The sequence below is a fragment of the Melospiza melodia genome, chromosome 5, assembly GCF_035770615.1.
Source record: "Melospiza melodia melodia isolate bMelMel2 chromosome 5, bMelMel2.pri, whole genome shotgun sequence".
In the NCBI taxonomy this organism is placed as follows: domain Eukaryota; kingdom Metazoa; phylum Chordata; class Aves; order Passeriformes; family Passerellidae; genus Melospiza; species Melospiza melodia.
The window spans coordinates 26,450,094-26,476,874 of NC_086198.1; the positions used below are offsets into that span (position 1 = coordinate 26,450,094).

General features: G+C 42.4%; 1 protein-coding gene across 13 annotated transcripts in view; it reads right to left on the reverse strand.

Moving 5' to 3' along the window:
- The window catches only part of ADGRL3 (adhesion G protein-coupled receptor L3), a 491,811-nt gene that overhangs the window by 346,076 nt on the left and 118,954 nt on the right, over positions 1-26,781 (reverse strand). The window contains exon 1 of one of the 13 annotated variants that reach the window (XM_063156643.1): positions 13,460-13,578. The exons of the other annotated variants lie outside the window; for them this stretch is intronic. The gene's annotated coding sequence lies outside the window, so the exon portion shown is untranslated. Of the gene's footprint in view, positions 1-13,459; positions 13,579-26,781 lie in introns of those variants that run through there. 13 annotated transcript variants of the gene reach the window in all.

Here is a 26,781-nt window from a genome sequence, read left to right on the forward strand (position 1 = left end):
CCCATGCACCAAGCTCAAGCAGAGAAGACAATTGTCCAGGAACAGGGTGGAAGCAGAAATGGCAACAGCTTGTCCAGAAACCCCTGTTCTGAGAAAGGCCTCATTTTTTGAAGCCTACCAAAACAGCACAACAGGGCTATTGTTCCCAGAGTTGGATGGCAAAGACTCCTGCTACCCTAGGGAATTGCTGCTGCTGTTGGATGGAAGGGTACAGCAGAAAATCACCCACAGTCTTTACAAAAAGATCTGCTCTGTGCATCACTACACAAGAGAGCAAGGGCATCAACCCAGCAAGCTCACTTCTACTTTTTATTTGTTTTTTTCATATTCACAGTAACTATTCAGCTGTCAGTGCTGCTTTTCTAAGGAAAAAAAATTAAGCTTGGGGGAAAACATCCAGTTCAGAAACACAGATGAAAAGCATTTCATCTCTGCATATTGTCTGTTTTTCTACCAGCAGCCACTTTTCACAGAGGATTCTGCCTGACAGAGCTGATAAGCACTCACTGCTGCTCAGATTTTGGGTCTGATACCTTTCAGATGTAGGTGGCGCATTTGGCGTTCAAAGGCATCGCACACGTGGCACCACCTGCATCCTATGCCTTGGGAATCCAGAGCACTTTGCACATTACAAACACCGACTGTCTACCACTGCCATCTGATGCTTTCTATTCAGCTTTTTTTTTTTCAGCTTAATTTCATTTACTTTAAGATGGAAAAGAGATGGTTCATTAGAGGCACTTCCCACAGCCTACTTAAAAGCACTGATGAGCTGACACACATTTCCATCGCTTCAGGTTTCATCGCTTCACCTCAAGTTGAAGCTTTTTAGCAGATAGCAACAAGCCAGCCCAGTAAGAGCTGCCTTACAATGCCAATCCCTATCCCCCTATCCCTACCGACAGCACTTCTGTAACCTGGAGAATTTCTGCCTTAAATAGTTCAGGAGCACCCTGTGCTCTGCAAGCCAAACCTTCCCGCCACCAGCATTCATTTCAGTTACACCTTGGAAAAAAATAAATATCAATGTTGTTTTCAAGGGAAAAAACTGGGTCAAATTTCAGACAAGAGACCTGGACAGTTAAGACATTCAGGCAGTATCCTCAGAGGAAACACTCCTTAGTAATTTCTGGAAGAGACTTGCAGGGGTTTTAAGAACGTAAGTTTCAAATACATGGAAGAGCTGAGAGCTGGTGTTGGTCAGTCCCACCACTGCACACCAACTAGGGGAAGGGGACACAGCCTAGTGGGTCAGCCAGCTGGTGGCACACAGTGGGGAGACACGCAGGATAGTCACAGGAGCAGCTTGGGAGCAGGAGGTAGCTTACTCCAGCCTCACACCACCACCTCCTCCAAGATGACCACTAAGTGAGTTGGCTGCAGTTCCTGGAAGAACTGCCCTCCACAACACACCATCATTTCCCACCTTCCTCTTCCAGTTCTGTGAAAGCAGCCTAAGCATCATTCCCCACCCAAGCAACCTTTTGGCATCCAAGTGGCATTAAAGCCACCCTTGCATTGTCATGCCATTAGTTTAAATCAGTGCTACAGCCAGTTCCCCGATCAATGAAATGCAGAAACATGACTGCAGGAAGGAATTAGCTGCTGTAATCCCATGATTACATAAATCCCTTTGGTCAATCAGTTATTAATGGCTGTTATATTTATTGGGGTTTATAGCAGACCTACAAACCTGAGCCATTAGAAGTAGACACCAAAAAGGACACTGTAAAAAAGCTGTTTGATTACTGACTCCTCACAGCAAGTGCTGACAGAATACAAATTTGGCTCGCTCTCCCTCCTGTTAGCGAGCCTGCTAATGAGCTTGCCAATTAAGAGCCAATCTGAAGACCTTGGAGGGGAAGCTGTCAAGAACATGAACTCCCAAGCCTCCGAGGAGCAGCTGCAGGACTTGTGTTGAGGGCCACCTTCAGCGCTTCTTGCTGACGCCTTTATCTCCCACAACTCATGCCCCTCACCCAGGAAATACAAACACTTGTCACACACACATATTTTGTCTTCTAAGGCATGGACATTGAAAACAAACACATGCTGAAGAGTAAAAAAATCCTCCCTTGCTCCTGGTCATTGCAGAGGTTTTACTAGGCGAAATGCCAGAACTGCTGTGAAAGTACCAAGTCTTTAAAATAATAATAACAATAATAATAATGAAAAGAGTCACTAATTACACATCATATTGTCTATCTAATTCTATTGGGATGCATTTTGTATTTTTGCACATGTGTATTTCTATTTAAGGAAGCAAGGACAGCTTGAGCAAGAGAATTTGGGCTCTTAGCTCCATTTGGATATTTCTGTGTATGTTCCTTCCCTCATAAGCAATTAATATAGTTTATGAAAGAAAATGCAAAAGCATAAATCCTACACCAGTCCACAATCTCTGGAAACAAAACTTTAGGACTTTCAGTGGCAGAGACACACTTCAGTCACAGCAGCACAACAGGACAGGGTGCAAGCATGAGAGGGCTGCAAGCATCTCACACATGATTTAAATCTTTATGTCCAGTACATTCATTTGACTACCTTGCCCTGCCATTTAAGCAGACAATCTCCTTTCAGAACCAGTCAATGCTGCATTTCTTTCTACTTTTCTTCCTGCCCAGTCCTCGAGTAGTTAAGTAACAGTGGTACTTCCAACAGAGAGCTTTGACCAACTCACTTTCCTCCTGAAGTAAGCCCTGGTGACTGCTCATAGAGGGTAAATTTTATTGCAATGCTCATGTTCAAGAGACTGTCAGGAAGTAAACAGGAGTGGGACTCTTGGCCCAGGTTTTCTTCTGGATTTTTCCATCCCCCATTTAATTCATCACACCATATGAGGAGTAACCCTTTGGAAATAACCTTTAGCAGAAAGCTCTGTTACCTATATAAACAAATGCCATAGTTTCTCTAAAACTGTATCATTCCGCTCAACGTAATTATGAGAAAGCTGGTGCTTAATGAAAGTTTGCTTTAATATGACTTATACTATTCATAAGTTTGCTTTGGACAGCATCCAGGTTTTTTAAATTAAATATTAGCAGTCTGTTAGCCTATCAAACAAACCTAAGCATGTCAAGTTAGTATTTTAATAGTGTTTTTTCTTCTCCTCCCAGCCTAGGTTTGGCTTCCTAATTGACTTGCTGCTTTAAAGTCAGTAAACTCAAAAGTCTGAGAAGAAGATGTCACACTTTAATGGTTTAGGAGTGCACGCTTTGTCTGGGTGACTGATGGATCAAATGTGTGCTGAGGAATGCCGCAATGTTTCTTTCATCATTTCTGCTTCCTTCTCATGAGGCTGAAAACTGGACTGCCACTAAACTTCTTCACTGCTAGATCAACAACAACAATAAAATCCTCATTCATTATAAATGTAAAATCCACCTTGGCATCCTGAAGGGCTGTTACTGAGCTGACATTACTGTATGAGCACCGACCAAGGTGTAGGTGAGAATTCATCACCCAGGATGCGGCTGAATCCACATATCAGGCATGCTGGGCTATCCCTGGCTCATTGCATCCTTTCCTGGCTATTGCCAGCCCCAACCTGCTTGGTGAATGAGATATGGAAGAGCTGCAGAGACACGGCAGCCAAAGGTCCTTCAGAAGCACCGGTGATAAATGGGGTAACATTCACAGGTGACTGGTAAAGAAAGACCGAGGCGTTAATCAAGGGCTGCGCATCTGACAAAAGGCACAAATGTAGATGGAGAGCCCTTATTAAAGCAATATTAAGTAATTTTCAGAGTGCTTTTCAACTGCAATCATTTTACTTTCAGTCCTGCCTAATCAAGTAAAGGACTGCAACATTTCTGATCTCAAGATGAGGGCTAAAAGGTAGAGAAGGCTTCCAAATAATGTGTGTGCTCTCCAAAGTGACTAATACAGACTACATACATATTTGCACACATCTATCAAATTTCCCAGTGCAAGAAAAAGTTATTTCTGACTGCAGGCCCTACCAATGGGATGTGAAAGTCAGGCAGGTTCTGTAAAGCCCTGACATCACACTTATTAAACGTTTTACATGTAAAGCTTAGTTAACAAATCTGCTGACGATGCACAAGCCAGAATAAAAGCCTGCTCCCTCTCCAGAGCAGGGCAGCTCTCCCACATTAAAGGGGAGCAGAAAGGTATTGAAACTCACTGAGATCAGGTAAGGGGGTTGATACAAATGTGGGTACCATCAGGGCAAATCTGCCCAGAGTGTCCCAGAAAGAGAGGACTGCAAGAAATCTCTCGGGACGCAGAGTCCAATGCGCTCAAGCACAAGCAGTCAGAGGAAGAATGGGGCAGGAGGGATCAAGAGCACTGCCAATACCCTCAAGCCCTGAAATAGTAGAGGATTTGTTAAATCCCAAAGAGCAGCCCTGGCTGTATTTGGCAAAGGAGGATAAAGCAAAGCCCTGGCAGTGCTGCAAGTCTGGAGAGGGTTGTAGTCCCCTTCCTCTCGCCACATCTGGGGAACACAACTCAAGATGACAAGCCGGGCTGAGCAGTCAGGTACCACAACTTTTTTGTACCCTCTCAAGGAGCCACAGGCCCACCCACAGCTGAGGCACCAGGGGTTTCAGCAGGATCCAACTTAAACTTCAGTTCAAAGTCCCTTGCAAACTTAAATGGGGTTGCTGGGTACTTCAATAAAATCCTTCATGCCCTCCCTCAAATGAAATTGTTTCATTGCAGTAGCTATATCTTTTTCCATTTTTTTTTTCCCCATACTATCCATGAAGAAAGAAAAATGTGCTGTGCTTTATCCAGTCTTGTGCTGACTGCATTACATACCAGCAGTGAGGTGCACTCACAGGCAGCAGCTGTGATTTCTCCTCTGCTCTCCACACTTCTAACTTGCACCAACACTCTTGTGTATCTTTGCATTTTAGGCATACCTCTGAGACTGCTCATTTATCTAGAAATCATCCCCACCATAATGACAAGCCAGGAATGCCATTTTTCCTCCCTGGCTCTATAGAGAGGCAGAGAAAATGAGGCACTGAATAGGCAGGGACATGCCTCAGCTTTGCCTTAGGAAGCCTCAAGGCTGGGGCCACCCAAAAGCACAGTCCCCCTCTCCTTTGGGGGCTGGGCAGATCAATCCCACCTGTGTCCACACTGCAGTGCTGATGATATTTTGCTCAGCAACATGCAAGTACAGCAGGGATTCAGCCATATCCAGGGAGAGCTTTGCTGCCTGGCCACGGTCAGGGCCATTTGCAGAGGACAGCTGTGCTTTCCTTTGTTCCCCCCATCTCTTTTCTTCAAACCTTCCTGGCCTTGCCTTGCTTCCCCCTCCCATGCTCTGGCAGGGATGCTGAATGCTGATGAGACAATACTTGATACATCTTCAAGCACTTATTTTCGGGCAATTAACTTGGCATCATAGAAGCACTTAAGAAACCTGGCTTTCCGGAGTGGGAGACAACTGACTAAAAAGCTAAGCAAAGTAGTAAATTATTGTCAAATGACTTCAAATTACTAAAAAAGAATGGGGGGAAGGGGGGAGGGGGAAGAAACCAACACTTTGATAGAAAATGCTTGCTGCTGTCTGGGCAAATCTGAGATCTGACAAAAAAAGCCAATCTAACAGTTTCAGCAACCATTACGGTGAGTCCAATAACTGGCCACTATCAGTAGTGTCTAAAACAATTGCGTTTTGCCATTCAAGGCTGGATGCTTTCTTTTCTGACATCTCCTGATTGAATGTCATCAATGCATCCTTGGAAAAATTAGCCCAGGCAAAGCATCTATCTACCTATTTAGAGCACATTACCCTAATGTTCCAAAGGCTTACCAATCACCATGTGGTCTTTCATCACTAACTCTGCCTGCTATAATAATGCTTTTCTAAATTCAGAACCTATTATCAACATTTTACTTATTTACCTGGTCTTGAATTCAATTCAGGGGGGGCAGAACCACAAACCATTAATTTTTCTTAAACCAGAAATTTTGAAGTTTTCCTTTGTGGTGTTATTTTCCTGTTCCCAAAATGACACTTCAAAGATGTATTTGCCTTTCATCCCTTAGATGCCAACATTAGGAACGGGGCATGAAAAAAGCCAGTCTGGCACATGCCTGAGCATTCCCTCTGCTGGGCACCTGAATGTTCCCTCACATTCCCTAGCTGGCATTGGGAACAGTGGGGATTTTTTGTAGATCAGAAGCATGTTGATTTTGCAGACACAGCTTCAGGTTTAAAGTGAATAAATAAATATCAGTCTTCCCGTGCATAGTTTACAGCTACCTTATAACATTTTAAAAACTTTTTCCACTTTGTAGTTTATCCTACTGGCTATTGCAGCCACCTCCCCACCCTGTATGCGTAGTGCTGCTGCCAGTGAGCAACATCCTGGAGCAGGAATTCCACTGGAACACACTGCTCCTGCAGGCACAAGGGCTGGGGTTGCTTTCAGGAACTAATGGGAACAATGTAGGGACAGGCAAATAGGGCAGTAAATTCCTATTCCTCATGCTTTCAAAACCCAAATTAAAAATGTTTTCTTTCGCCTCACTAAATTGACATAACTATGTAAAACACCAGCATATGAAAATCCACAAGGTGCATACAGAAAAACCTGACCTGCCACCCTTCTATCTGCCAGCTCACACAAAGAGGCAGAGATCTCAGACACCCAGACTTATTCCCATTAAATATTCAGCGTTATAAATCAAGCCCTCCCACCTTATATAAACACATCACAGCTCTTGCACAATAACATCCTGCTTGCATACATTTACATTATTTCCTCAAATTAAAAAAAAAAATTATTCCATGAAACATTATCTGTGCAATCCTCTTAGAAGAGTTTAAAGGAAACAGAACCTAAAATAAAGGCAGACAATATCCTTAAGAGGAAATATCTTTAAGGCAGATAATTCAGGCGGGACATACAACACTTCCAGGGCTCAGGGGCAAATACGAAGTCACAACTCTCTATGTAACACACACCAAACCTAAAGTCAGGCCATGCAAGAGATGGAGAACAAGCCAAGCAGCTCTTCTTTCCCAGCCTGGTTGTTTCTTTCTACAAATAAACACTCTACTACCACCTGGTATGAGCTGGTGTCACTGCAGAGACACAACAGAGGAAGGAAAAAACACACCTGTCTTTCTGTTTTCAGTAAGAAACTAATTTTATGGGTAAACATGAACATTTAGATCAAGGCTGAATTATCAGCTGCACACTAAGCAGACGAACAGCATTCAGGAGGCACTGTTACACCTTTCACCTTCCTCTTGCAGCTCCAGCCCTATCATATACACCTGGGCTTCAAGAGCACCAAACCATGACATGGACCATTGCAGTCCTGCTTCCCAGGGTATCCAACACACCAATTCTGCTGCTGTGAAACACTTTGTAACTACAACAGGTTGGTTAGGTTTCATCCATCAGTTTTAAATTCTGCAAAACACAAATTACTTGCTCTCCTGGACTTCCCTCACACTTGTGAGCATGTCCTTATCTTTTTGCTTAACTGGGAACACCACACATTTCAGCCCCAAGACCATCAAGGGGAAACCACAAGCTACTTTTAGGCATCTGTTATCTCTTGATTCACATGGCCATCCTAGGCTTGACATGCCATTGTCTTTAAGCACCATCTATAGTGGATGCCCAGCCCAGAGCACCAGGATGGGACAACCATTTAGCCATAGCCCTCCACATGCTTTTCCACACTCAAGGAATCCCAGGACTTGAAATTAAGCAACACAGAGTTCTGCATGGAGGTCTTTCCAAAACTAACTGTCTTCATTAGCACCAATCCAGCTGCAAAAATATTAGCCAAGGCTGCATTAATGCCAAATGAGCCCTGCAAGCACACAGGTTTTGTTAAGAGAACCAGAGATATTTTAAAGGTAGAGTGGGCTTTTCCCTCTGCTGTTCTGGTTTTCTTGGCCTTTCCATCCTCCCCTCTAAGTTCAAAAGCTGGCAGCAATTTAGAACAAATTACTGCGTAGAAGGTATGCACATGCAGATGTGTGTGTGCACGCACATAAACCAGGCAACTCTAAATTTCTCTTAGGGAAAGAATCCCACTGCAAGGGGCTGGACTCAGTCCTTGATGGTCAAAATGGGGCATTTGCTAATTACAGTCTCAGGCAAAAGATTACAATCAGGCAGACGTTCCTCCAGAAAGAACACAGGAACCATTCTATTCCAAAAGAGAATCGAGTTTGGAGATGTTCTAATCTCCCTGTCCTGGCAGCCCAGGCAGCACCAGACCACAGACTGGAGCTCTTGCCCCACGCAGGGGAGGAGGGATTTCAGGCCTGGTCTTCAGCACTTCAGGCCTTTAAAACAAGCACCCTTCAGGAAAGGCAGGCAAGAGAGCTTCCCTTTTGATGTTTACATCACTCAGGTCTGTAATCACCCTACAAACTGCCCTGCCTACATGTGCCAAATGCCACAGCTGCTCTCAACTTTTCATCACAGATTTGCCACAGGACTAAGCAAGCAAATACTTATTTTCTGCCTTTCTCCAAGGCAATACTAAGCCATACATTTCTCTGCTCACACGTATGCCATGAAGCTGGATGAACCAGCAGCATGTGCTGACATATGTGATGCTCAAACTTGTTACACAGATAATAAACACACTCCATTTCATTAATTCAGGGTTTCTACCTGCTCAGAGAGATGCATTTTGTCAAAACCCAGGCTTAAATCACCCAATCTGCAGTAAAAAAAAACTACTGAGAATAAAAAACTCTTTGCTGGCAAAACCAAATGAAATGGAGCAGAGAAGGACATAAATCCACAGAGCCTCAGAGCAGGATTAAAAACACCACTTGCCATCCCCACAGGCTTTGTAACCCTCATGAGCCTGAGAGGGATGGATTTCAGCATGTTAAGATCCTAAGAGAATACTGCAAGAAATGGCATGCTGTGGGTGGTTATATGATCTTCTGGTTTACCAGAGAATTTTGTGAAGTCCCCCAAGCCTTTCATGGCAGATCAGTAAAAATTATTATGGACATCCACACTTTGCTGGGGATTTTTAAGTCTCTCAACCAGCAAAGACAAGTTCATGGGCTTTACAAGTACTGCTGACTGGCCTGTGCACCTGTTATATTTCATGAACCTTGAAATGAACAAGTAACTCATGAAGAACATAAAACATAATTTTGTTGGAGCAGTTTGTCAGCTCAGAAATCTCAGAACACAACAGGCTCAAGGTGGATTTTAATTTCCACTGGAGGTGTCACCCATGGGGTTTACGAGGTTCATCAACCAACTAAGACCCACACACATCTTGTAGTATCAAATTTGCTCACGTTTGGAAGACTCCACCATAATCAGAACAGAGGTTCCAATCTGCAAAAGCTTCTATCAGCAACCGGAAAAAAAAGGAAATCTATTACATATATTCCTGCTGTAATGGCAGGGAACTCAAACTCACTGAAGTACATACTGAGAGAATCCAGAGCCAGAAGATAAGGCCTTTGACTTCTCCTTAGATGTTGATGCAAAAAGGGAAAAAATTGCAACCCAGCACTTTGCAAACTGGCACCCAACCCTGAAAGAAGTCTCCATGTACTTCTGTTCAATGAGGAAAACAGGAGCAGATTGATGTACCCTTAAACAGGGCCTTTGTGAATATTAAAAGTCCTTTAACACAGCTAAAAGTCTTTCCTGAAAATGCTTCAAGCCCTTCATCAGCACAGCATTGTCCTTTTCCCGAACTATTTCTTGGTCAAGAGAGAAACAGCTCATACCCCCACAGGGAAAAAAAACTTCTAATTCCCACCTCCTTCCTCCAGGAATTGGTCTGGAGAAGAAAACAAAATTTAAAAAAAAAACTAAATTCCAATTGCTTCATGGTTTTCCTGCAAAGTTTTAATAACTTCCTGCAGCTTGTCCACTCAGTATATCTTATTCAGAGTATCCAAATGAAACTTCAAAAAGTCCAGCAGGACTTCTAATTGCATTGTTTAAAAAGGTTCTCTGTCAAGGGCCCATGCTAAAAGCAGGTTAGATACTTTGAGATCAAGAACATTTCATGGGTAGACAGAGATTTAGACACAAAAAGCCAAAGCAAGAGAGAACACAGAACTTTAATACTCTGTGGCTACTCGGTGTCTATTAAATAAACACTTGGGTGCAATACAGCACATAGTTTTTATTATCCTTGCTGTCTTGCTTCTCAGAAGTGTTCAAAACCTTGCTCATTATACATCTTTGTGGAACAGGCAGACTGGGGCTCTTCACATCTTTGTGAGCACGCACATCTCAACAGACCACGAGTCTGCACAGCACAGAGGTGTCAAACGAAGAAAGAAATAGACTGCCTCCCAATGAAGTTCAAATAAGGAAAGCATTTAATTATGCATACTTCTCCAATGCTTTGGAAACTGCTTTTAAAGGAGAGAAAGTGTCATAACTCAAAGGTATTTACTCTAATGAAAACCTACAATTGTTCAGGCTGTTTCCAATATATTCAAATAAAATAAGATGGGTTGAGATTTTTTTTTCCCCCCCTTCAAGAAGAACACTCAGGAAATTACATCCCATCCAACCCTTCCCCCTCATCTTTTTGTCAGCAAATCCTATAAACCCACAAAATGCCCGGAATTAAACACTAAGGTTGGCAATCTGTCATTGACATATGTTCCTGCCTTTTTTTTCCCCCACCAAGTCATGAGATAAAGCTGCAGTTTCAGCTTTAGCAGGGAATTTCTTAGCACCAGTTAGTATTTGGTGGCTTCAGCTCTCTCCCTTCCTCTCCTCAGTGTGATTTACTTTGCTATCCCACAGGCCAATTTTTCCAGTAGTCACAACCCAGCTTCCAGAGACTTGGGGACACTGTGCACAAGAAGCAGCCTGCTCCAAAGGAACACCATCAGCTTCCAAGCATGACACTGGGCAGCCCCATGATACACTGCCCCAACAAAACTATTCCTTCCCTTTGGGAAGCCCTCAGCACAAGCTGTCCAAACATTATTTACAATTTCAAGTGTTGCCTTATTTATGGCTGAAATTCTCCCTGTTCAGAAGAGAGAGACTGAGTAACTTATTAGGAATGTTCCTAGGGAATGGGGGAAAGGGGGAAATGAGATCAGTCATAACTCCAGAAACATTTATAGCTTTTATGCAAAATTTAAAACTGGAGCATTATCAAAAAAGAGGGAGAAAAAAAAAAAAACCCTAACTCAACCCAAACAACCTTAATCTGGTAGTTTGCCAAACTACAGGTGGGTTTTGTAAGGAGGGAGAGGATTCCAGCTTTCTTGTTTGGAGAAGAAAGACAAGCGTAACTTCTGGGAAGATTAAATACTTGAAGTGGATATATTTACACAATATGTGGGAAGTGTGAACAGATGCTACATAGGAGGCCTTTCTCATGACAGCATCTCCAGAACACAAGACAGTTTTTCATTTGGATTCTGTTAGTGTGGTATGGTGATTTCTTCGCAAGACACAAAAATAATTTTTTGCAGAGCGTTTTGCAATTGGAAATACTGGCTTCAAAGGCTTTTCAAATGAATCTATTAATAGCTTTTTTGGTAGTTAATAGAAATAATTATTGTTGTCTTCCTACCAGCACATTCTATTACAGACTGACTGTGTGAATACTGAACTTAAAACCAACACATGTCATTTTCAGTGGCGGTAAATGCAACTGTTCCTACTGACATCTCTCATGGTTACAGATGCTCCATACAGCTGCAAACTGAGCCCACACCCTCACGTTCCCAAAACTCTGGCCCACAGTTTGCTTGCAGGAGAGGTTTTCAAATCAATGGCACAGAGATTGCTTCTGGCCAAGTTGCCTTGGAATAGGAAAGGATTAACAAAGCTCACCTGAGACCAGATGGGGAAAGAAATCAATGGGCAAATTAGGAAGAGCAAACAGGACACACACCACCAGAACTTTTTGTGTTTAGCTGGTGTTTATAAAGCAGGGCCTGCATCAGTAATGACAAAAGAATGATATCATGATTTGTTTGGGTACAGCTACAGACAGCCTCACTTTGTGAAGAGCTGGCAGCTCCCAAATAGCTGACTTCCAGAGAGTTCAGTTAAATATAACCCTGCTGCCCGAGCCACAAAATCTATTCCATTTAATGTGATTTCAGCTAAATCTGAAGAGTTAACAGCCAAAGAGCTACATATTGATTATGCCACTTCCATTCTGATGAAAACGACTTTGAAACAGCACCCAGAATCCAATATTTTCCTTAATTCCATTAAGTTCTGCTACCAAAGGCTTTCTATTTATTTTCACTATAAAGTACCTTATTCACAGGTATTCCTTCAAGTTCCAGGTAAACCCAGTCATTTACTGGCCCATACAAAAAATAAAGACATACAAACATATCCCCATGCACACAAACACTCATTCTTCCACATACACTCCCCTTTCAATAGCTTTAGGGTAGAAAAAATATAAAGGACACTGAATTTGTTTCAGTGGCTCAAGCCCACAAGGAAATTGTGTCCACTACAATGTTTTCAGGCTGTCCCTTAGACAAGAGTTAATAAAGGCTTCTGATGGAAGCACAGTCACTCATGGTGCTTTATAAGAAAATAGAGAAATTAAAAAGGAAAAAGTGATATGCACATGCATTAATACCATTTACACCAGAGAAAATGCCTAGCTAGATAACCTCTTCCACTTCTAATGCTTCACAGTGATTTAGCTCTCTACCCTGAGGATTTGTAGGTAGCTAGGCAGGCAGTTTTAACACTCCCCTAGCTCATTAAAATTATCAGTCAGGGGAGTCTCTCCCTTCTGAAGCTGACTGGAACATGATCCACATTTAAGAAATCAAAACTACTTCCCACTGAGGTCCACGTGGTGCCTGTCCTTGTGCGCAGTTGTAACTAACTCTTAAAATTGGAAAGATATTTTCTTCCATCTGTCACTGCAGAAAAGCTGAGGAGGGGAGGGGATATCCCAAGATGGTCATAAATCAGACTGTGTTATTTGCTGTACTTGTATCTTTAGCTAATCTTTTTTTTAAAAAAAATCTCGTAAATAACACACTTTTCCTCTGGATACCATAAGCTGACTGGCTATCACAGTCATATGCATATAAGGCTGAGCTATGGAAAGGGTAAAAAAAGACAAACAGTGAAGAAAACCACACAACAAATTGACAACTGAGGTCCATGGTTTAACCTCTCAGCGGTAGTAGCAGATTTTGATAAGTGATTTTTTTTTGTACTTGATGGGGCTCCTTAACGTAACAAGCAGCAAAGGCAAAAACGAAAAATCAAAGAAACCTTTTATTACACTCATGAAAATAGCTAAGGTGTAATGGCTCATAAACACAGTCCTGCCCACTTCTTTCATCAAACTGTCGGCCAGGAGATGCCCTGAATGTTTGCTCATTGTTTGCTCTGTCAGTGGATTTCAGCTCCACCAAATTCAGACTGAGAACCACACTCATGACAAAATAATGTAACTGCAAGAAAAAACAACCCAGCAACTCCCCTTAGGTATGAGACAGTACCTAGACAGCTGCAGATGAGAAAGCCAATGATCCCGCCTCCATACAAAGATGAACAACCTGCTCCCTGGAGAAGGCTTGAGCCCAAGAGACAGCTAAAACCTCCTCTAGTTCTGATTGCTGTCCTCTGCACTGCCTGATGATCTTCTAAAGGCAAAAGGAGAAAGCAAGTGTGGTAACATTTATCACCTTTTGTATCCAGTTTCAGTATCAAGAGAAATCCAACTGCAATATAACTCCTCACAATCACCTTTGCCAGGAGAGCACTCTTCACTTCTTGTGAGAAGATGTAGAGCTTCTCATGTAAACTTTAGCAGCATATTTTAAATTTTTCAGATTTCCTCCTATAGAAAGCTACTTGCTCCAGTAACAATATGAAGCCAATTTGCATTTTATGTTCACTTGGCTGTATTTTCCAGTCCTCCCACCACATTTGGAGAATAGGCATATGTGGAAGGGAAAAGCTGTACAGTGCCATAATTTTTGACTGGTTCATCAGCCTGACTGCAAGTTGCACAAGTAGAGTTGCCTAAAATGGTGGCATCTAGTTGAAAAAGAAGTCATGATTTAGTGCCAAATTAGTATGCAAGCAGCTAAGCATGACTAACGCCAGGCTCAAGCATAATAATCCTGTCTTCACAAACCCACGAGCTGCCTTAACCTTTCTATACAAAGAACTGTCAGGAGAGACACTATCAACACAAACCAAGTGTGTAAATCCTGCAAATCACACGAGAGGGGGAAAAATGAGCTGCAAGAAAAACAAGGTATAGACATATCATATGTTAACCATTCAAAGGAGGAGCAAAACCCCAGTAATTATGTGTTAGCTGGAAAGGTTGATCTCAAGATGGACCTAATCACCAGCAAGAGCTTCACTGGGGCCAGATGTCCCAGAATTATGCCTGCCCCCACCACCCTCTCTCTTTCTTTGCATAGAAGGTAAGTTGGGATCTTGGAAATACAAAAATAAAAGCACAGCCCTCTTCCACACCCAGCATCTCCCTCCTCTGCTCTACAGGGAAAGCCTTCCCCTTACATGCTCTATCACCCATCAGGTCAAAATAAATTAAAAAAAAAAAGAAAAAAAAACAAAACAATTTTTTCTTCATTTCCTAATTTTTCTCTGTACAAGTTACAGACACGGAACAGCACCTACCTGCAGCTGAGAACCAAAATATTAAAGCAACATTCAAAACTACCCCAGACGGAGTCCCAAGCAAAACTTTGAAAAAGTCAGGGGGAACAACTGCTATGAGAAAAATCTCTCCTCCCTCTTAGTCTGATCCAACAAAGCAGAGCAGCACTGCTTCCTCCAGAAATACCCCTCAATTCAGCACTCCAAGACATTAATATTTTGGCCAAATTTTCAGCCCTCTGTTGTGCATACTGTGCTCCCTATAATGCAAGGCCTCAGGTGTACGGCATAAGTCAAAGCTGAGAGTACAAATAACTGGGCAAGAGCAACAAGCAATCAATCACTGAATGCAGCTCATTCTTAACAAGGGTTTCCTTAAAAAAAGAAAGTTCTGAAACCCACATGGCTTTTAACTTTGGTTTGGCACACAGACAGCAGCTTAGTTTCTGGTCACTTAAGCAATGTGTTCCTAAGATCCAGGCTCGCTCCCAACATCACGTTGTCTCCGTTTCTCAGTTCACACGACTTCGACTCAATAAGCAGCTCCAGCCCTCAGCAAACAGATGCCACAGGCTGAGGATTGATCTCAGCTTGCATCCAACCCCAGGGTCCTCTCTGAGGAGATGCCCCAAGGAAAGCTGAGTGGGTGTGAGGGAATGGCATACCTGAGTTACCAGGATCAACATCTGGCTCATAATTCTGCACCACACTTTTGCTTCTTAATGCTTTGATTTAAAAAGTGCCTACTTAGGGGTCCTTAAAGATTTTAAAGTATGGGAGGAGGGGAGGGATGGGATGAAACACTACTTGTAGCATTTTAAGAACTAGCACGTTTCCTCCATAATCATTCTCTCAACTTCAGGGGGACCAGGCTTTAAAGACAAACACAGGTTACTTATAATTCACCAGGAAAGCCCCTAAGAGAAACAATATTAAAGATACACATTAACTTAGAAATAAAACATTAACCCATTCTGCATGGGCAGACCAGACACAAATTGCAGAAGAGGGTCCAGCAAGAAGGTGGCACCTTCAGTGGCCACAGTTCAGTGAAGATAAATGAAGGTAAGGCAAGGAACAGCATAAGCTATACAGAACTGCACACAGCACCACCAAAACGACAACAATGTCTCTCCTGTGCTGCATTAAGCTTCCCCGTGGCCTTTAAAACAAATGATCTTCCATTTTGTGAATTAACATTACCACTGTTAGAGCTCCTGCCCACAGTGATAAACCAGATTTTGTCTGACCTCAGAAGCTGAGCTGACCTAGGTTTGGCTCCTGCTTGGGTGGAAGTATAGATTGGGATTCTGAGCATCAAAGGCAGAAACTGTTGTTGGTCAGCTCATGTGTGCTCAACTGTGAAAAGGGTGAGCAGAATCAAACAGCTTTTGAGCTTTTGGGAGCTTCTAGCAGCAGACAAAGACTGGATGAGAAATGCTATTGCAAACACCATTAGTCTCCAGGTCTATATTACAGCAGTGTCACTCCTTAAGTGCCTGATGTCATTAGAGTTATGCCAGCACCAAACCACCACAAAAAGAAAAGAGACAGGCACATAAACTTTGAGTTTTGTCTGTGCATTTCTGAGTTTTATAACTTCTGAGTTTGCCACACCATGAAGCTGCCATTTGAGAGAGATAATGCCACAGTGCATGAATGCTAGGCACCAGCTCAACTCCGAGCATGACTTGAGAGTCCCTAAGCTGGTCTCTTGTTAAATAAATCACACACAGACTCATGCTGAGTTGCCTCTCTGCTTCAGAGTCTAAAACAAGATACCAATTTGCCTAATGTGCAAAAAATTAAGCCACTCTGAAATTAATTATAAACATTTGCATCACTCTGCTGACATTTATTGACGCAGCAATTTCAGGAGTCAGATTAAAACTCCAGCCTGTCCACTTAAATTTCTCTGACTTAAGAAGTTAATACCTTGTCATATTACAGGTGACATGCTTGCCTCATTCCTCTTTGCATAGCATTAACTACTGAGTTTCTTCAGTGCTTTGGTTGGAAACAAAATGACCTACATACATGTTTGGTATGAACAGTATCATGCAGAAACCAAACACAAACACCCTCAGTATAGAAGAGATGTGATGAGATTTTTCTTATTTTAGTATTTATATATGTGTGTATGAATATATACACACATAGAGGGTAGTTTGCTGGCAGAATGCGTGGTGTTTTTTTTGTTTTGTTGGGGTTTTTTTTTGTTTTTTTTTTTTTTTTTTTGGAAATAGTTGGCCTGGCCTCTTATGTACCAGGAACACAAGCTAAAAAATGTTCTTGGAGCTTTCCCCTAGAGAAAAAAGATAAGTTTCACTCCTGTATTCCACTGTGTTTTTCCAAAGGGGATTACACTGTATACTTGTAAGTCTACAAAGCTAGGGATCTTTGTTTTCCCTTTCTGCCTCAGTAGACCTGCCAAATTCAGATAATTCTTTTCTCCCACCTTTTATCCATCTTGCCTACCTACAGCTGTATATCTTTCAAGATGGAAACTGTTTATAACTAAGAGGCTCTCACCTTCAACCTCACAGTTAAATAAGCACTAGGTGCTCTGCTTACATTTCAAACTACAAAAAAAAAAAAACTTTTTATGAAAATTTACCAAGAATTAAAATATTCCACTAAAAATATTGCATGATGGGTTTGGGGAAAGGAATGGGAGAGTTCATTGAGGGCTCATCTACACTGGAATAGAGCATTGTGTTAAAACATGATTCTTAATGAGTGCCGTTAACAGCTGGTGTCATCTGGCACTGTTCCTATAATTTTTTTTTCAATAATACTTGCACAGATTTGCACCAGGCACAGGCCTCCTTCTCAGTCTATAAGGGAACGGCTGGCTGAAATCACAAATGGCCTCTAAAGGAGGATAAAATACTTTAGGACAGTTCAAACAGAACTGACATAAACATGTTCCCTCAGAAAAAAAAAAAAAAAGAGAAAAAAATAAGAACAAAAAAGTGAAATATTTTCAAAATGCTTTTCCAGACCTAAAGTTTAGCCTATCTAAAGCAACACCAAGCTAGGAAGAACCCTATCCTGTGTCTGCAAAAGCACTGGATTTCCAAAAGAGAAGTACTACAGAAAAAAAGCATCAAGCCAACACAGGGTTTACACTAAGTGGCTTATATATACAGAGTATACATAAGGTGGCAGCACCTGAAAAGTGACCCATTCTGCCATGTGCTGGCTTTGGGTATAGGATTTCTGTCTGTGTGCAACTCATAACCATGCATTTCTCACCTTACCTCCTTCCCAACACATCTCCAGTTCAAGATAGAGCAAGTGTGGGGAGAAGGGCAAAGCACAGTGCACCACCTTTGCAACTCTTGTAACATTAAACAAAATGCTGTTCCCATGCTACTCTGTGAGAAGCTGTTGAAGACGAATGAAAATAGCACAATGTTTCTTGGCTTGGTTGCCCCCTCCCCCCTCCAATTTTATCTCTAATAAATTAGATTAGGAGCTTGAATGCAAGCAGTTTTGTTGGAGAAAAAAAAAAAATTGCCAGTACTCTTACTTTCTAAAACATGTTTATCCAGTCCTAGCAAGTGGTGCAGACAGGTCATGACATAAAACTTCAGCATGGAGCCCAAAAAAAAAGGTCAGGGAAGGTCTGATACGTGCTGTTCACAAGTACCAGAGCTACAGGATTTCCCTCCTCCTCCACTGAAACCCTGACTACATTTTCCCATACCTTGTGAGTCAAAATCACTTTCTCCCCATAACAGAAAAAAAATTCTCCCTGAGCAAGGAAAGCCCTGCTACGTGCATAAGAACAACCATGGTGGATGTTTAGGTTATTTAAGACAGGCATGTTTTTCTTTTCCCTGTGGCAAAATTGTTTAAATGCATATGAAACAGTAGATTGATTGTCGCAGGTAAAAAATGACTGCTCCTTTTTCTTTCCTTGCACTAACTTACAAGTCATAAAAAATAATAAATTCAGACTTATGTCCTGATAAACAAAACGGCAGCAGAGCATGGCATAATTTCTCCTCTTCTGCTGCTGCCTAACTCAGCTTTCTTAATTCAGGCCATATTTAATCTACGTGTAGGAAATCCACATTTGTTTCTAATAAGAGAAGGAAAGTAATGAGATGTCAAGGAACAGTTTCCTTAGGCCAGAGAGACTTCAAAGGTGAGTCTGGCAGCTTGTCCTGCATTTATTGTTTGCGTCAAGCTTAAGATTTTCTAAAGAGCAACTGCCCATTTAAAATAATTATAAGCTGCAACTTAAACCCGAACAGCACATGAATGTATGATAAAACACTTACACCATCATCCAAATTGCGACATCAGCCCTATATCAGAGAACACATAGCTCCAGATGCTGGATTAAAACAATAAGTACAAGCTGAAAATGAGCATATAATTCTTTCAGCTAATGCAGAAGGGTCATGCTGCTTAATGCAAAAGCAACATTAAATGAAACTATGGACTACATTGCCTCAACATATGAGCTACAACCACAGACACTTCTGGTGTGCCTATCAAGTATGTCTGTCCTGCAGCAAGAGGCAGAGCCCCCAATAAAAAAGTATTTCCACTGAGGGATTTTTCTTTTTTTCCCTCCTGTATATTATTTTTTGCCAAACTTCTGAGTTATAGTAGATCTGAGAAAAAACAGGAATATACATTAAAAAAAAAAAAAAAAAGACACTTTGCTTATGCCACAGAACTGCACTGCTCATTCATGCTGAGTCTTGCTTCTCCTGAAGCCAGGGCAGACCTGTCCAGGAAGGGGAAGCCCTTAAAAATGAGGGCAGCAGCACAGAATAAGGATTAGAATACAAGTTTAATACTAAAAATCAAAATTAAAAGGACTTAAAAAAAAAAAAACCCTGCAAGGTTCACAATACACAAGCACTGAGGCAGACAAAACTATAAAATAGGCAGCCAATCTGAGGAGCACAGGCAGCAGTGCTAAACACAAAGCATACCTTCTAATTGATTCCATTTTCTAATGTGTGTCTGTGTGCATGTATTTATGAACACATACACACTTTATTGTTTATCATCTCTCAGCACACACTCTGAGTCAGCAGATAGAAGGAAATATGTTTGAGCGGTGTTTAAAATGACACCCTTTACAAATGAAACCATCTAAATCCGGTGTTAGAGAATTAATGAGCTTCTCATGTAAATCACACATAATTTACAGTGGAATTTGTTCTTGTGCCAGCAGCCACTTGCACTGCATAATAATGAAGGCAGGGCTTCAGAGACACACGGAGCTCCCCACAGCCTGTTCATGTCCTGCCTCTGCTTTTCCCTGAGCAGCCAGAACACCATAAACCCTTTCAAAGTGCAATAATATGAGGCTTCAAATAACACAGTCTTCATCTTTCACTTCTGGCTGAGAAATGTTGCCACCACCAGGAACACTCTTTTTAAGAGCTATTAATTCACATTTAAAACATTTTAAGTTTGAGCATAGCCTCATTTTGGGTTGAATATCTGAGACAAACACTGTGTAAGGCATTACCTGTGTTTTAGGCAAAAGGAGGAGCAGTAACAGCATCAAGGGGTGGAGAGGATCAGAGAGAACCACTGCACACCACTCAAGAGATGCAGCCAGTGGTCATGGACTCAGTGCCTTATTACAAACACGTCAACTTAATTTGACCTAAATTCTATTTCTGTTGATCAAGAAAGCCTCAAAAACCTCACAAAACCAGCTCTGAAAAAACCATTCCTTTTTTTTCTGATAAGAATTACCAATCATTAAATCCTTGACTCACCAGCACCTCCAGCAGCCTCCTCTTGCTGTGCCCAAGCAGGAGCACTCCAACAAGCTGCTGCAGAACAGGATCCCCTCCAGCACCCAAGATGGGAAGCACCTGAGAGGAGAAGAGCTAAATACCTCCTCCCCAGGCACAGCTGATTCCACAGCTGAGAGCCATAAGGCCTTATTCCCGACTAACAAGGTGGGGCTGGGAGCCCAAATTCAGCACTGATGAGTAGTGAAGCTGTTTCCCTGAAGCTGTGACACCAAAGCAAAGAAACTTCTTGGTCACTGTCATTTTCTTTGGTTTTTTGAGGATTTATGTGCTTTGTGTGTTTGAGGGGTGCTTGGAGACCCAGCAAGGCTCCCAGGATGCAGGAATGGAAGCAGCAGAGAGGGACAAGCATGGAAACACCTGACTGTCCTTCTCTCCCAAAGCCACAGATATAAACCTGCATCTGCACCACCTCCACAACCTCTTCTAAATGTGTTTACAAGGGCTCCCCTGTCTGTCTCTTTCTGTTATTACAAACCATTCCTATTTGATGCCTGAGCAATGCAAAAGGACATTCCCCTATTCTTTCCTACCCCTCTGCCCAGCAGCCACACAGAAGAGCTCACTAATAACACCACTCTCCCCCTAAGCCCTGGCAGAGGGAGCCCATATCATAAAACCTGGAGGGATCACACTGTCTCGTTGTGTGACACTGTGCAGGATGAAGCAATAAAAGCAGGATTTTCTTTTTTTCCTCTTTTGTTTTCCCTCTCCAAACAAAGTACACATTCTGCTTGAGGATGCTGAAGGCTCCCAGTGGCAGCAACCACTGCTGTCAACAGAAGTAAACCAGCAGCGGTCAGGAAATATGCAAGTTCTGTAGAGTCCAGCCAGAAGAGCATTCTCAGGTACTGCATATTGCCCCTCACTTATGTTTTTGCTGCTGAAGGTCCCACCCTCAAGTGTTGGTTGGGACATTTCTTACTATTGGACACTGATTTTAGTGGAGTTCTCCACCCTTCTGCCCTCACTGCTAATGGCATTGCCTCTCCAATCCCATCCAGTTGTTTTCACTCTTTTGAGGTTTCTCTGCCTCCTTTGCTCATTCCAAGCCTTCTCTACCATCCTGATTGTCAGTAACTTTTATTAGTACCAGTCATTAAACATCCAGCTTTGAGACAAGACCAGATGCCCAGTGAAACCAATAAAACTCAATGCAGGGAGTACAAAGTATGTCTTATTGACACATAAATTATGAAGTACCCCCACCTCCAAGTGGAGCCAAGATTTTTCCTCAAGTCCCTGCTTCTCAGCTTAATTATTGAAATAAATGAGCATTTCTTATTTCACTATTGGTTCAAAAATCTGATGTCCAACAGACACGAAGGTACACCTCTTTTGTCACCACCTTGTCTATTTCTTCGTTTTTTTTCACTTATTTGGCCCAGCAAAACCTCTGGAGGTTAACAGTGGTGAATTCCACTCTGTGAGAGTGCATACATGATGTTCTGTGGCTCATTTTGCACAGCAAATTTGGCACAAGTACGCCTGAAATTTCACTTCCATTGACCTAAAGTGCATCGACATCAAACTTTGTGCCAAGTCCTCCTGGAAATCCTACAAACCCATCCCAGCTGAGCAGCAACTGAACAAACTTCTTCCAGCCACCACAAAGATCTGGGATTTTCTTCCAGTTATGTGATTTCACAAAGGTATGACACAGGCTGGAAGCAAAACGTCCCGGCAGCCCCCCACCAGACCATGAAGTGAGTCCTATGCTCCCCTGAAATACCTATTAAATAAAACCATGCTAATATTGGCCATTTTGCCCATGGGTGGTCAGGAAATAATGAGTTAAAGCTCTAGGTAGCCCTGACTTCTCATTTGCTTATCTCAGTGGTCATTACTGGTGGAGACAGAGACCCCAAATGCATCCCTGTAATGCAGCATTGGCTGCACACTTCCACATTGTCCTACCCCTACGAGGGATTCATGGCAGACAATAAAAGTGTAATCTCACACCATATATTCACAGATTTCCCCCCTCCATAAAATAAAAACAAACAGTAAAATAATCCCTGTGAAATGGCACTTCATGAACAGAGCTGCTAAAGGGGGAACAAGCACATCCCGTTCCCTCCTTCTCTTTGCAGCCTTTCCTCAGGTCCCATCCGCTCTTCATTACACATAAGTAAAATTAATTCCTGCTCTTGTGTTCCTACTAATGAAGCTTCTCGTAGCAGCCCAGAATTACAAACATTTACATAATGGCCTAATTTTTAGAATCAATTAGGAATTTTTAAGGAGTCTTTCCACAGCCGAAGCTCCGCAGCGAGCCAGGTGCTTTGCACGCCTCCCTCACAACTGTGAATTTCCTTTGACTTGCAGAAGACAGGCAGCACTCCCTTGGCTTTAAAAATCCATAAAATTACAAACATAACGACATTGCACAGGCAAATTCATGGCCTTGAAGGTTCAGCAGACATTTCACCAGATTTATAGCAAATTTGAGGGCGGGGGGGACACACAAGCATCCCAAAAGAAAACCCACAAAAAGCAGCCTACCCCACAGCCACAGTGAAGTTTGTTTAAAATAAAAAGCACTTTTTCTCCAGCTCTCTCAGATTTTGGAGTGCTACTTTTTTTGAGTGTTTCCTAAGGAAGCAAGAGCAATGCAAACGCTCTTTTTTGGGTCTCTTTTAATTAGCTTCACTCCCTCTCTTGTGCCTCTGAATCCAGGGGCTCTTTTCAATCATATTTGAAAGAAGGGCAGAAAGATAAATTGGATTTCTTTATGATTTGTGGACACTGGCAGCTGGACAGAGGAAGAGGTGCCAATCAAACTGCTGCCTAGGGAAAGCCAGGTAAAATTCAGCAGTTGGACACAACTTGAAAGTGGATAGGTGACTAATTAATAGAAGCAAGTAAAAAAAAATTAAAAGCTAATGTTTACCAGAATGTGAAAACAACAGGATAAAACAGAACAGGAACTATTACACACTGCACACGAAGTCTCACGCTGAAATCAGCTTGAGTGCTGTAACCCAACTCATAAAACCAGGCTCCCTGCAGCTCCAAGCAATGCTGTTCTGTGCTGGGAAGCCTGGCCATGCAGCTCTCCCTCCTTCCAGGAAGGTTTTAGTACAAAAACATTTATCACTATGCAAGAAGCAGCCGAGATGACATCTTCTTTCTCTCCCTGCTTCTTCCTGCTCCCATTTTATCTTCCCCCTTCTACTCCCCAGGGACACTGATGGCCTCCTCACTGTGGTCCTGCTTACACTCTGCTGTAATTCTGCTTTGAGCATGGTCCCAGCAGGTTACAGAGGCTCACCAAAAGCCAGGGTGCACCTGGATTCCTAAGGCTGTGCTTTACATACACATGTTTTCCCTGCTGTACCCAAGGAGGGGCTTATGGAGCTCACAGCTCCACAGAATGTTTTATCCCTTCCTTTCCAAGCACTCACATTTTGGTTACTGCAACATCCTCTCCTGTGGCCTTGCAGAAAATCATCCTGACACATTTGTTTTCTTTCAAAACGCTGCCATGAAGATCCTTTCTGCACCTTGTTGCTCTGACCACATCCCACTTCCATGTTTTCCTTTTGCGGTTACCTCTGTTTCACACATCCAGAATAAACGCTGTGCTTTTAGCTCCAGGCTTTTTTCATGGCTTACCTCCAACTTGAACATCACCTCTACTGCCTCTACCAAGATGTACTTCTACTCTGCTATGGCACCTTTTCCCCTGAACTTTGATATTTGAAAACCAAACATGTTTTCTCTTATGTTGGCATGCAAGCAGAGACACTAATTGCTAGAAAACTCTCTCTGGTCCTTCCCTAAACCCCTCCCCTTGCTGCAATGCCAAAGATTTTACAGTGTCAAAAAAAAAAAAATCAATCTGGGCCTTGTGAGTGTCACTAAAATCAACACATGCATCTCCACTTGCATTTATTTGATGGATTTAAAAAAAAAACCACTGCTTTCTGGCACGCTGAGGCTGACTTGTAGATCACTGATGGGGATCCCTGGCCACAGCCCCCCTACACCCCATCTAGGCTGCCTTACAATGAGGGGGCTCTGGGGCAGGTGTCCCTCTCTGCTCTGCAGCCATAAAGCACAGAGCACATCTGGTTCTGATCCATGTCTGGGCTTCCCAGATGTTACAGGAACCGGATAATATTTGAATAATAACAATAACATGCCCTGCTGTTTGTTTTACGGCACCTTTGCGGTCGTCAGCGTGCCTTATGTGTTACTGCAATTTGCTCCTTGCTATCTCTACATAGCAGTCTTGCAAGAGTCCTAGAAAGCCTGATTTCCCTTAAAATCATTGAGAATCCAGGGGAAAAACTTGAGGAGAGCTGGTTGGCATTCCTAGCAGCTCTCCTCCAACACAGTTTTATATCCCTGCTCTCTCCAGCTGGCTCACCTCCTGCCCTGTTTATTTTCAGCAGAAGGCAGGAGGAGCCCAGATTAATGGAAAACAGGGATGTTTCTGGCTTTCATCAGAATCCACAGAGTTGTGACCAGCATGGACAGAAGAAACCACTTGACAAGGGGTTTGCAGGACAGCAAAGCAAAGTCACAGGATTGTTTGTAGGAGCAAGCCCGGGAGACCAAAAGGCTGCTTCAGCAAGGGCATCATCCCTGCATCCTCAGGGAGCAAGCATCCCAGGGAGAGGAAAACTGGCTTTATGTACCTCTGAGTTCCTCAGGCTCCCTTCAAAGCAATGTAAGGACGTAATTTTGGGAAAAGGAAAAAAAAAAAAAACACACAACCCACAGACAGTTAGACATTTAAATTATTTTCTCTCTGCACACTGTATATCTTGATGAGCTATTTGGCATTCCAAGCCTTGTGTCTGCAAAGAGAATAAAGGAAGACAAAATGTTCTGCAAATGCAAATATACAACTCTACATTAAGCTGAGTATCTCCTGATATCTCTATATAAAATGAAAGCAGTGCTTAAATTCTAGTTCTGGAGTACCTGAACTACACAGAGGAAAAGCAGTTCTTAAAAAGATCTATTATTGAGCATTCTGCAGGATGACACATCTGCTTATTAATATACAGTAGGCTGGGAAGGCTGTGGCTGTGAGTGATGGATTCTCAAGTACTGCCTGTGTACATCAAATCAGATCGCTTTTTGTCACAGGAAAAACACAGGTCTGGGAAACTGAGAGCGGGAGAGAGAAGTTTTCACAACAAAAATATAAGAGTAATAATTATTCGCTTCCACTGTTTCTGCAGACAAAAGGGCAATCACTTTAATTCTTCTGCATCTTGGCAAGCCTCTTATTTTTTAACTCTAACAATTAGCGTGCCGAATTAATGTGAACCAGGATGCAATTACTGCAGAGCCGGGGGGGGGTGAGGGGAGAGACAGGGGCAGAATGACTGCATGCTCAAGTTATTTCACTGTAAGGAACATCTCAGTGAAACCAGCTCAGGCACACTAGTAACAGAAGTAAAACACCATGGAAGAAGATATGTGAATCTAGGCCCTCCACTCCCTGTCCTGAATGGGCTTTGGGTGAAACAGAACTATTCCTACATCCCTGCCATGGATTTTATATTTGCCACTGCACTGCTGATAGGAACCAATATAAAACCAAATGTTTCTTCTTTGCTTCCAGCTGATGTCTATTTAAGACATACATACATGTCATGTCACCAACACCCTCAAATCTTAACAACAGGTTTTCCACAGCTTTTCTTTTTTAAATCAAATATTAGACATATGTGAGTTCTACATTATCTTGCAGTTGCATAAGCTTCCAGCCATGAGAAAATTACCATCTTCACTGAAATAAGTAAGTTCTGCTAGCAAGTTAATATTCCTATAATTTTAAAAATGTTTCACAGAAGGGAAAATAAAATCTAAAATCAATTTTTGGAAATTAAGATAAAAATCCATATACTTAGTGGTTTTGTTCCCAACTACCTTTTTCCCATATTAATGTTTCTCATACAAACTCTTACAAATGGACGCTCTTAGACTCTGAAGGGAAGGGGACATTCAGAGCAGCACAAGGCAGTCAGAAACAGAGGACAGCCTGGAAGGAGGGAGGACTTCAGGATTAATACATCTGGGACTCTATATACACACAGGTCACATGGTGATTTTTAACCTTCTTCAACCTGCAAAAAATTTTTACAAATGCTTCAGTATAGCTCTGTATAAGATTTAGAAGAGGTCCTCAATGCCCTCATGGCCATAGACTCACCCAGGTCAGAGTGGTGGGGGTGTGTAAATTTGCAGTTGGGTCAGGCTTGCTCACAGAGGGGACAGGGTTTGTTGGCAGCTGCTCAGGGCGGACAAATCTTTGGCCTGGGCTGTAAAGGTAATTTTGCACTTCCCTTCTCCAGCACAGCACATACATATATACATTACCCACATAAGCATGTGCATGGTTATGTAAACCCTCACAGCCAAAACAC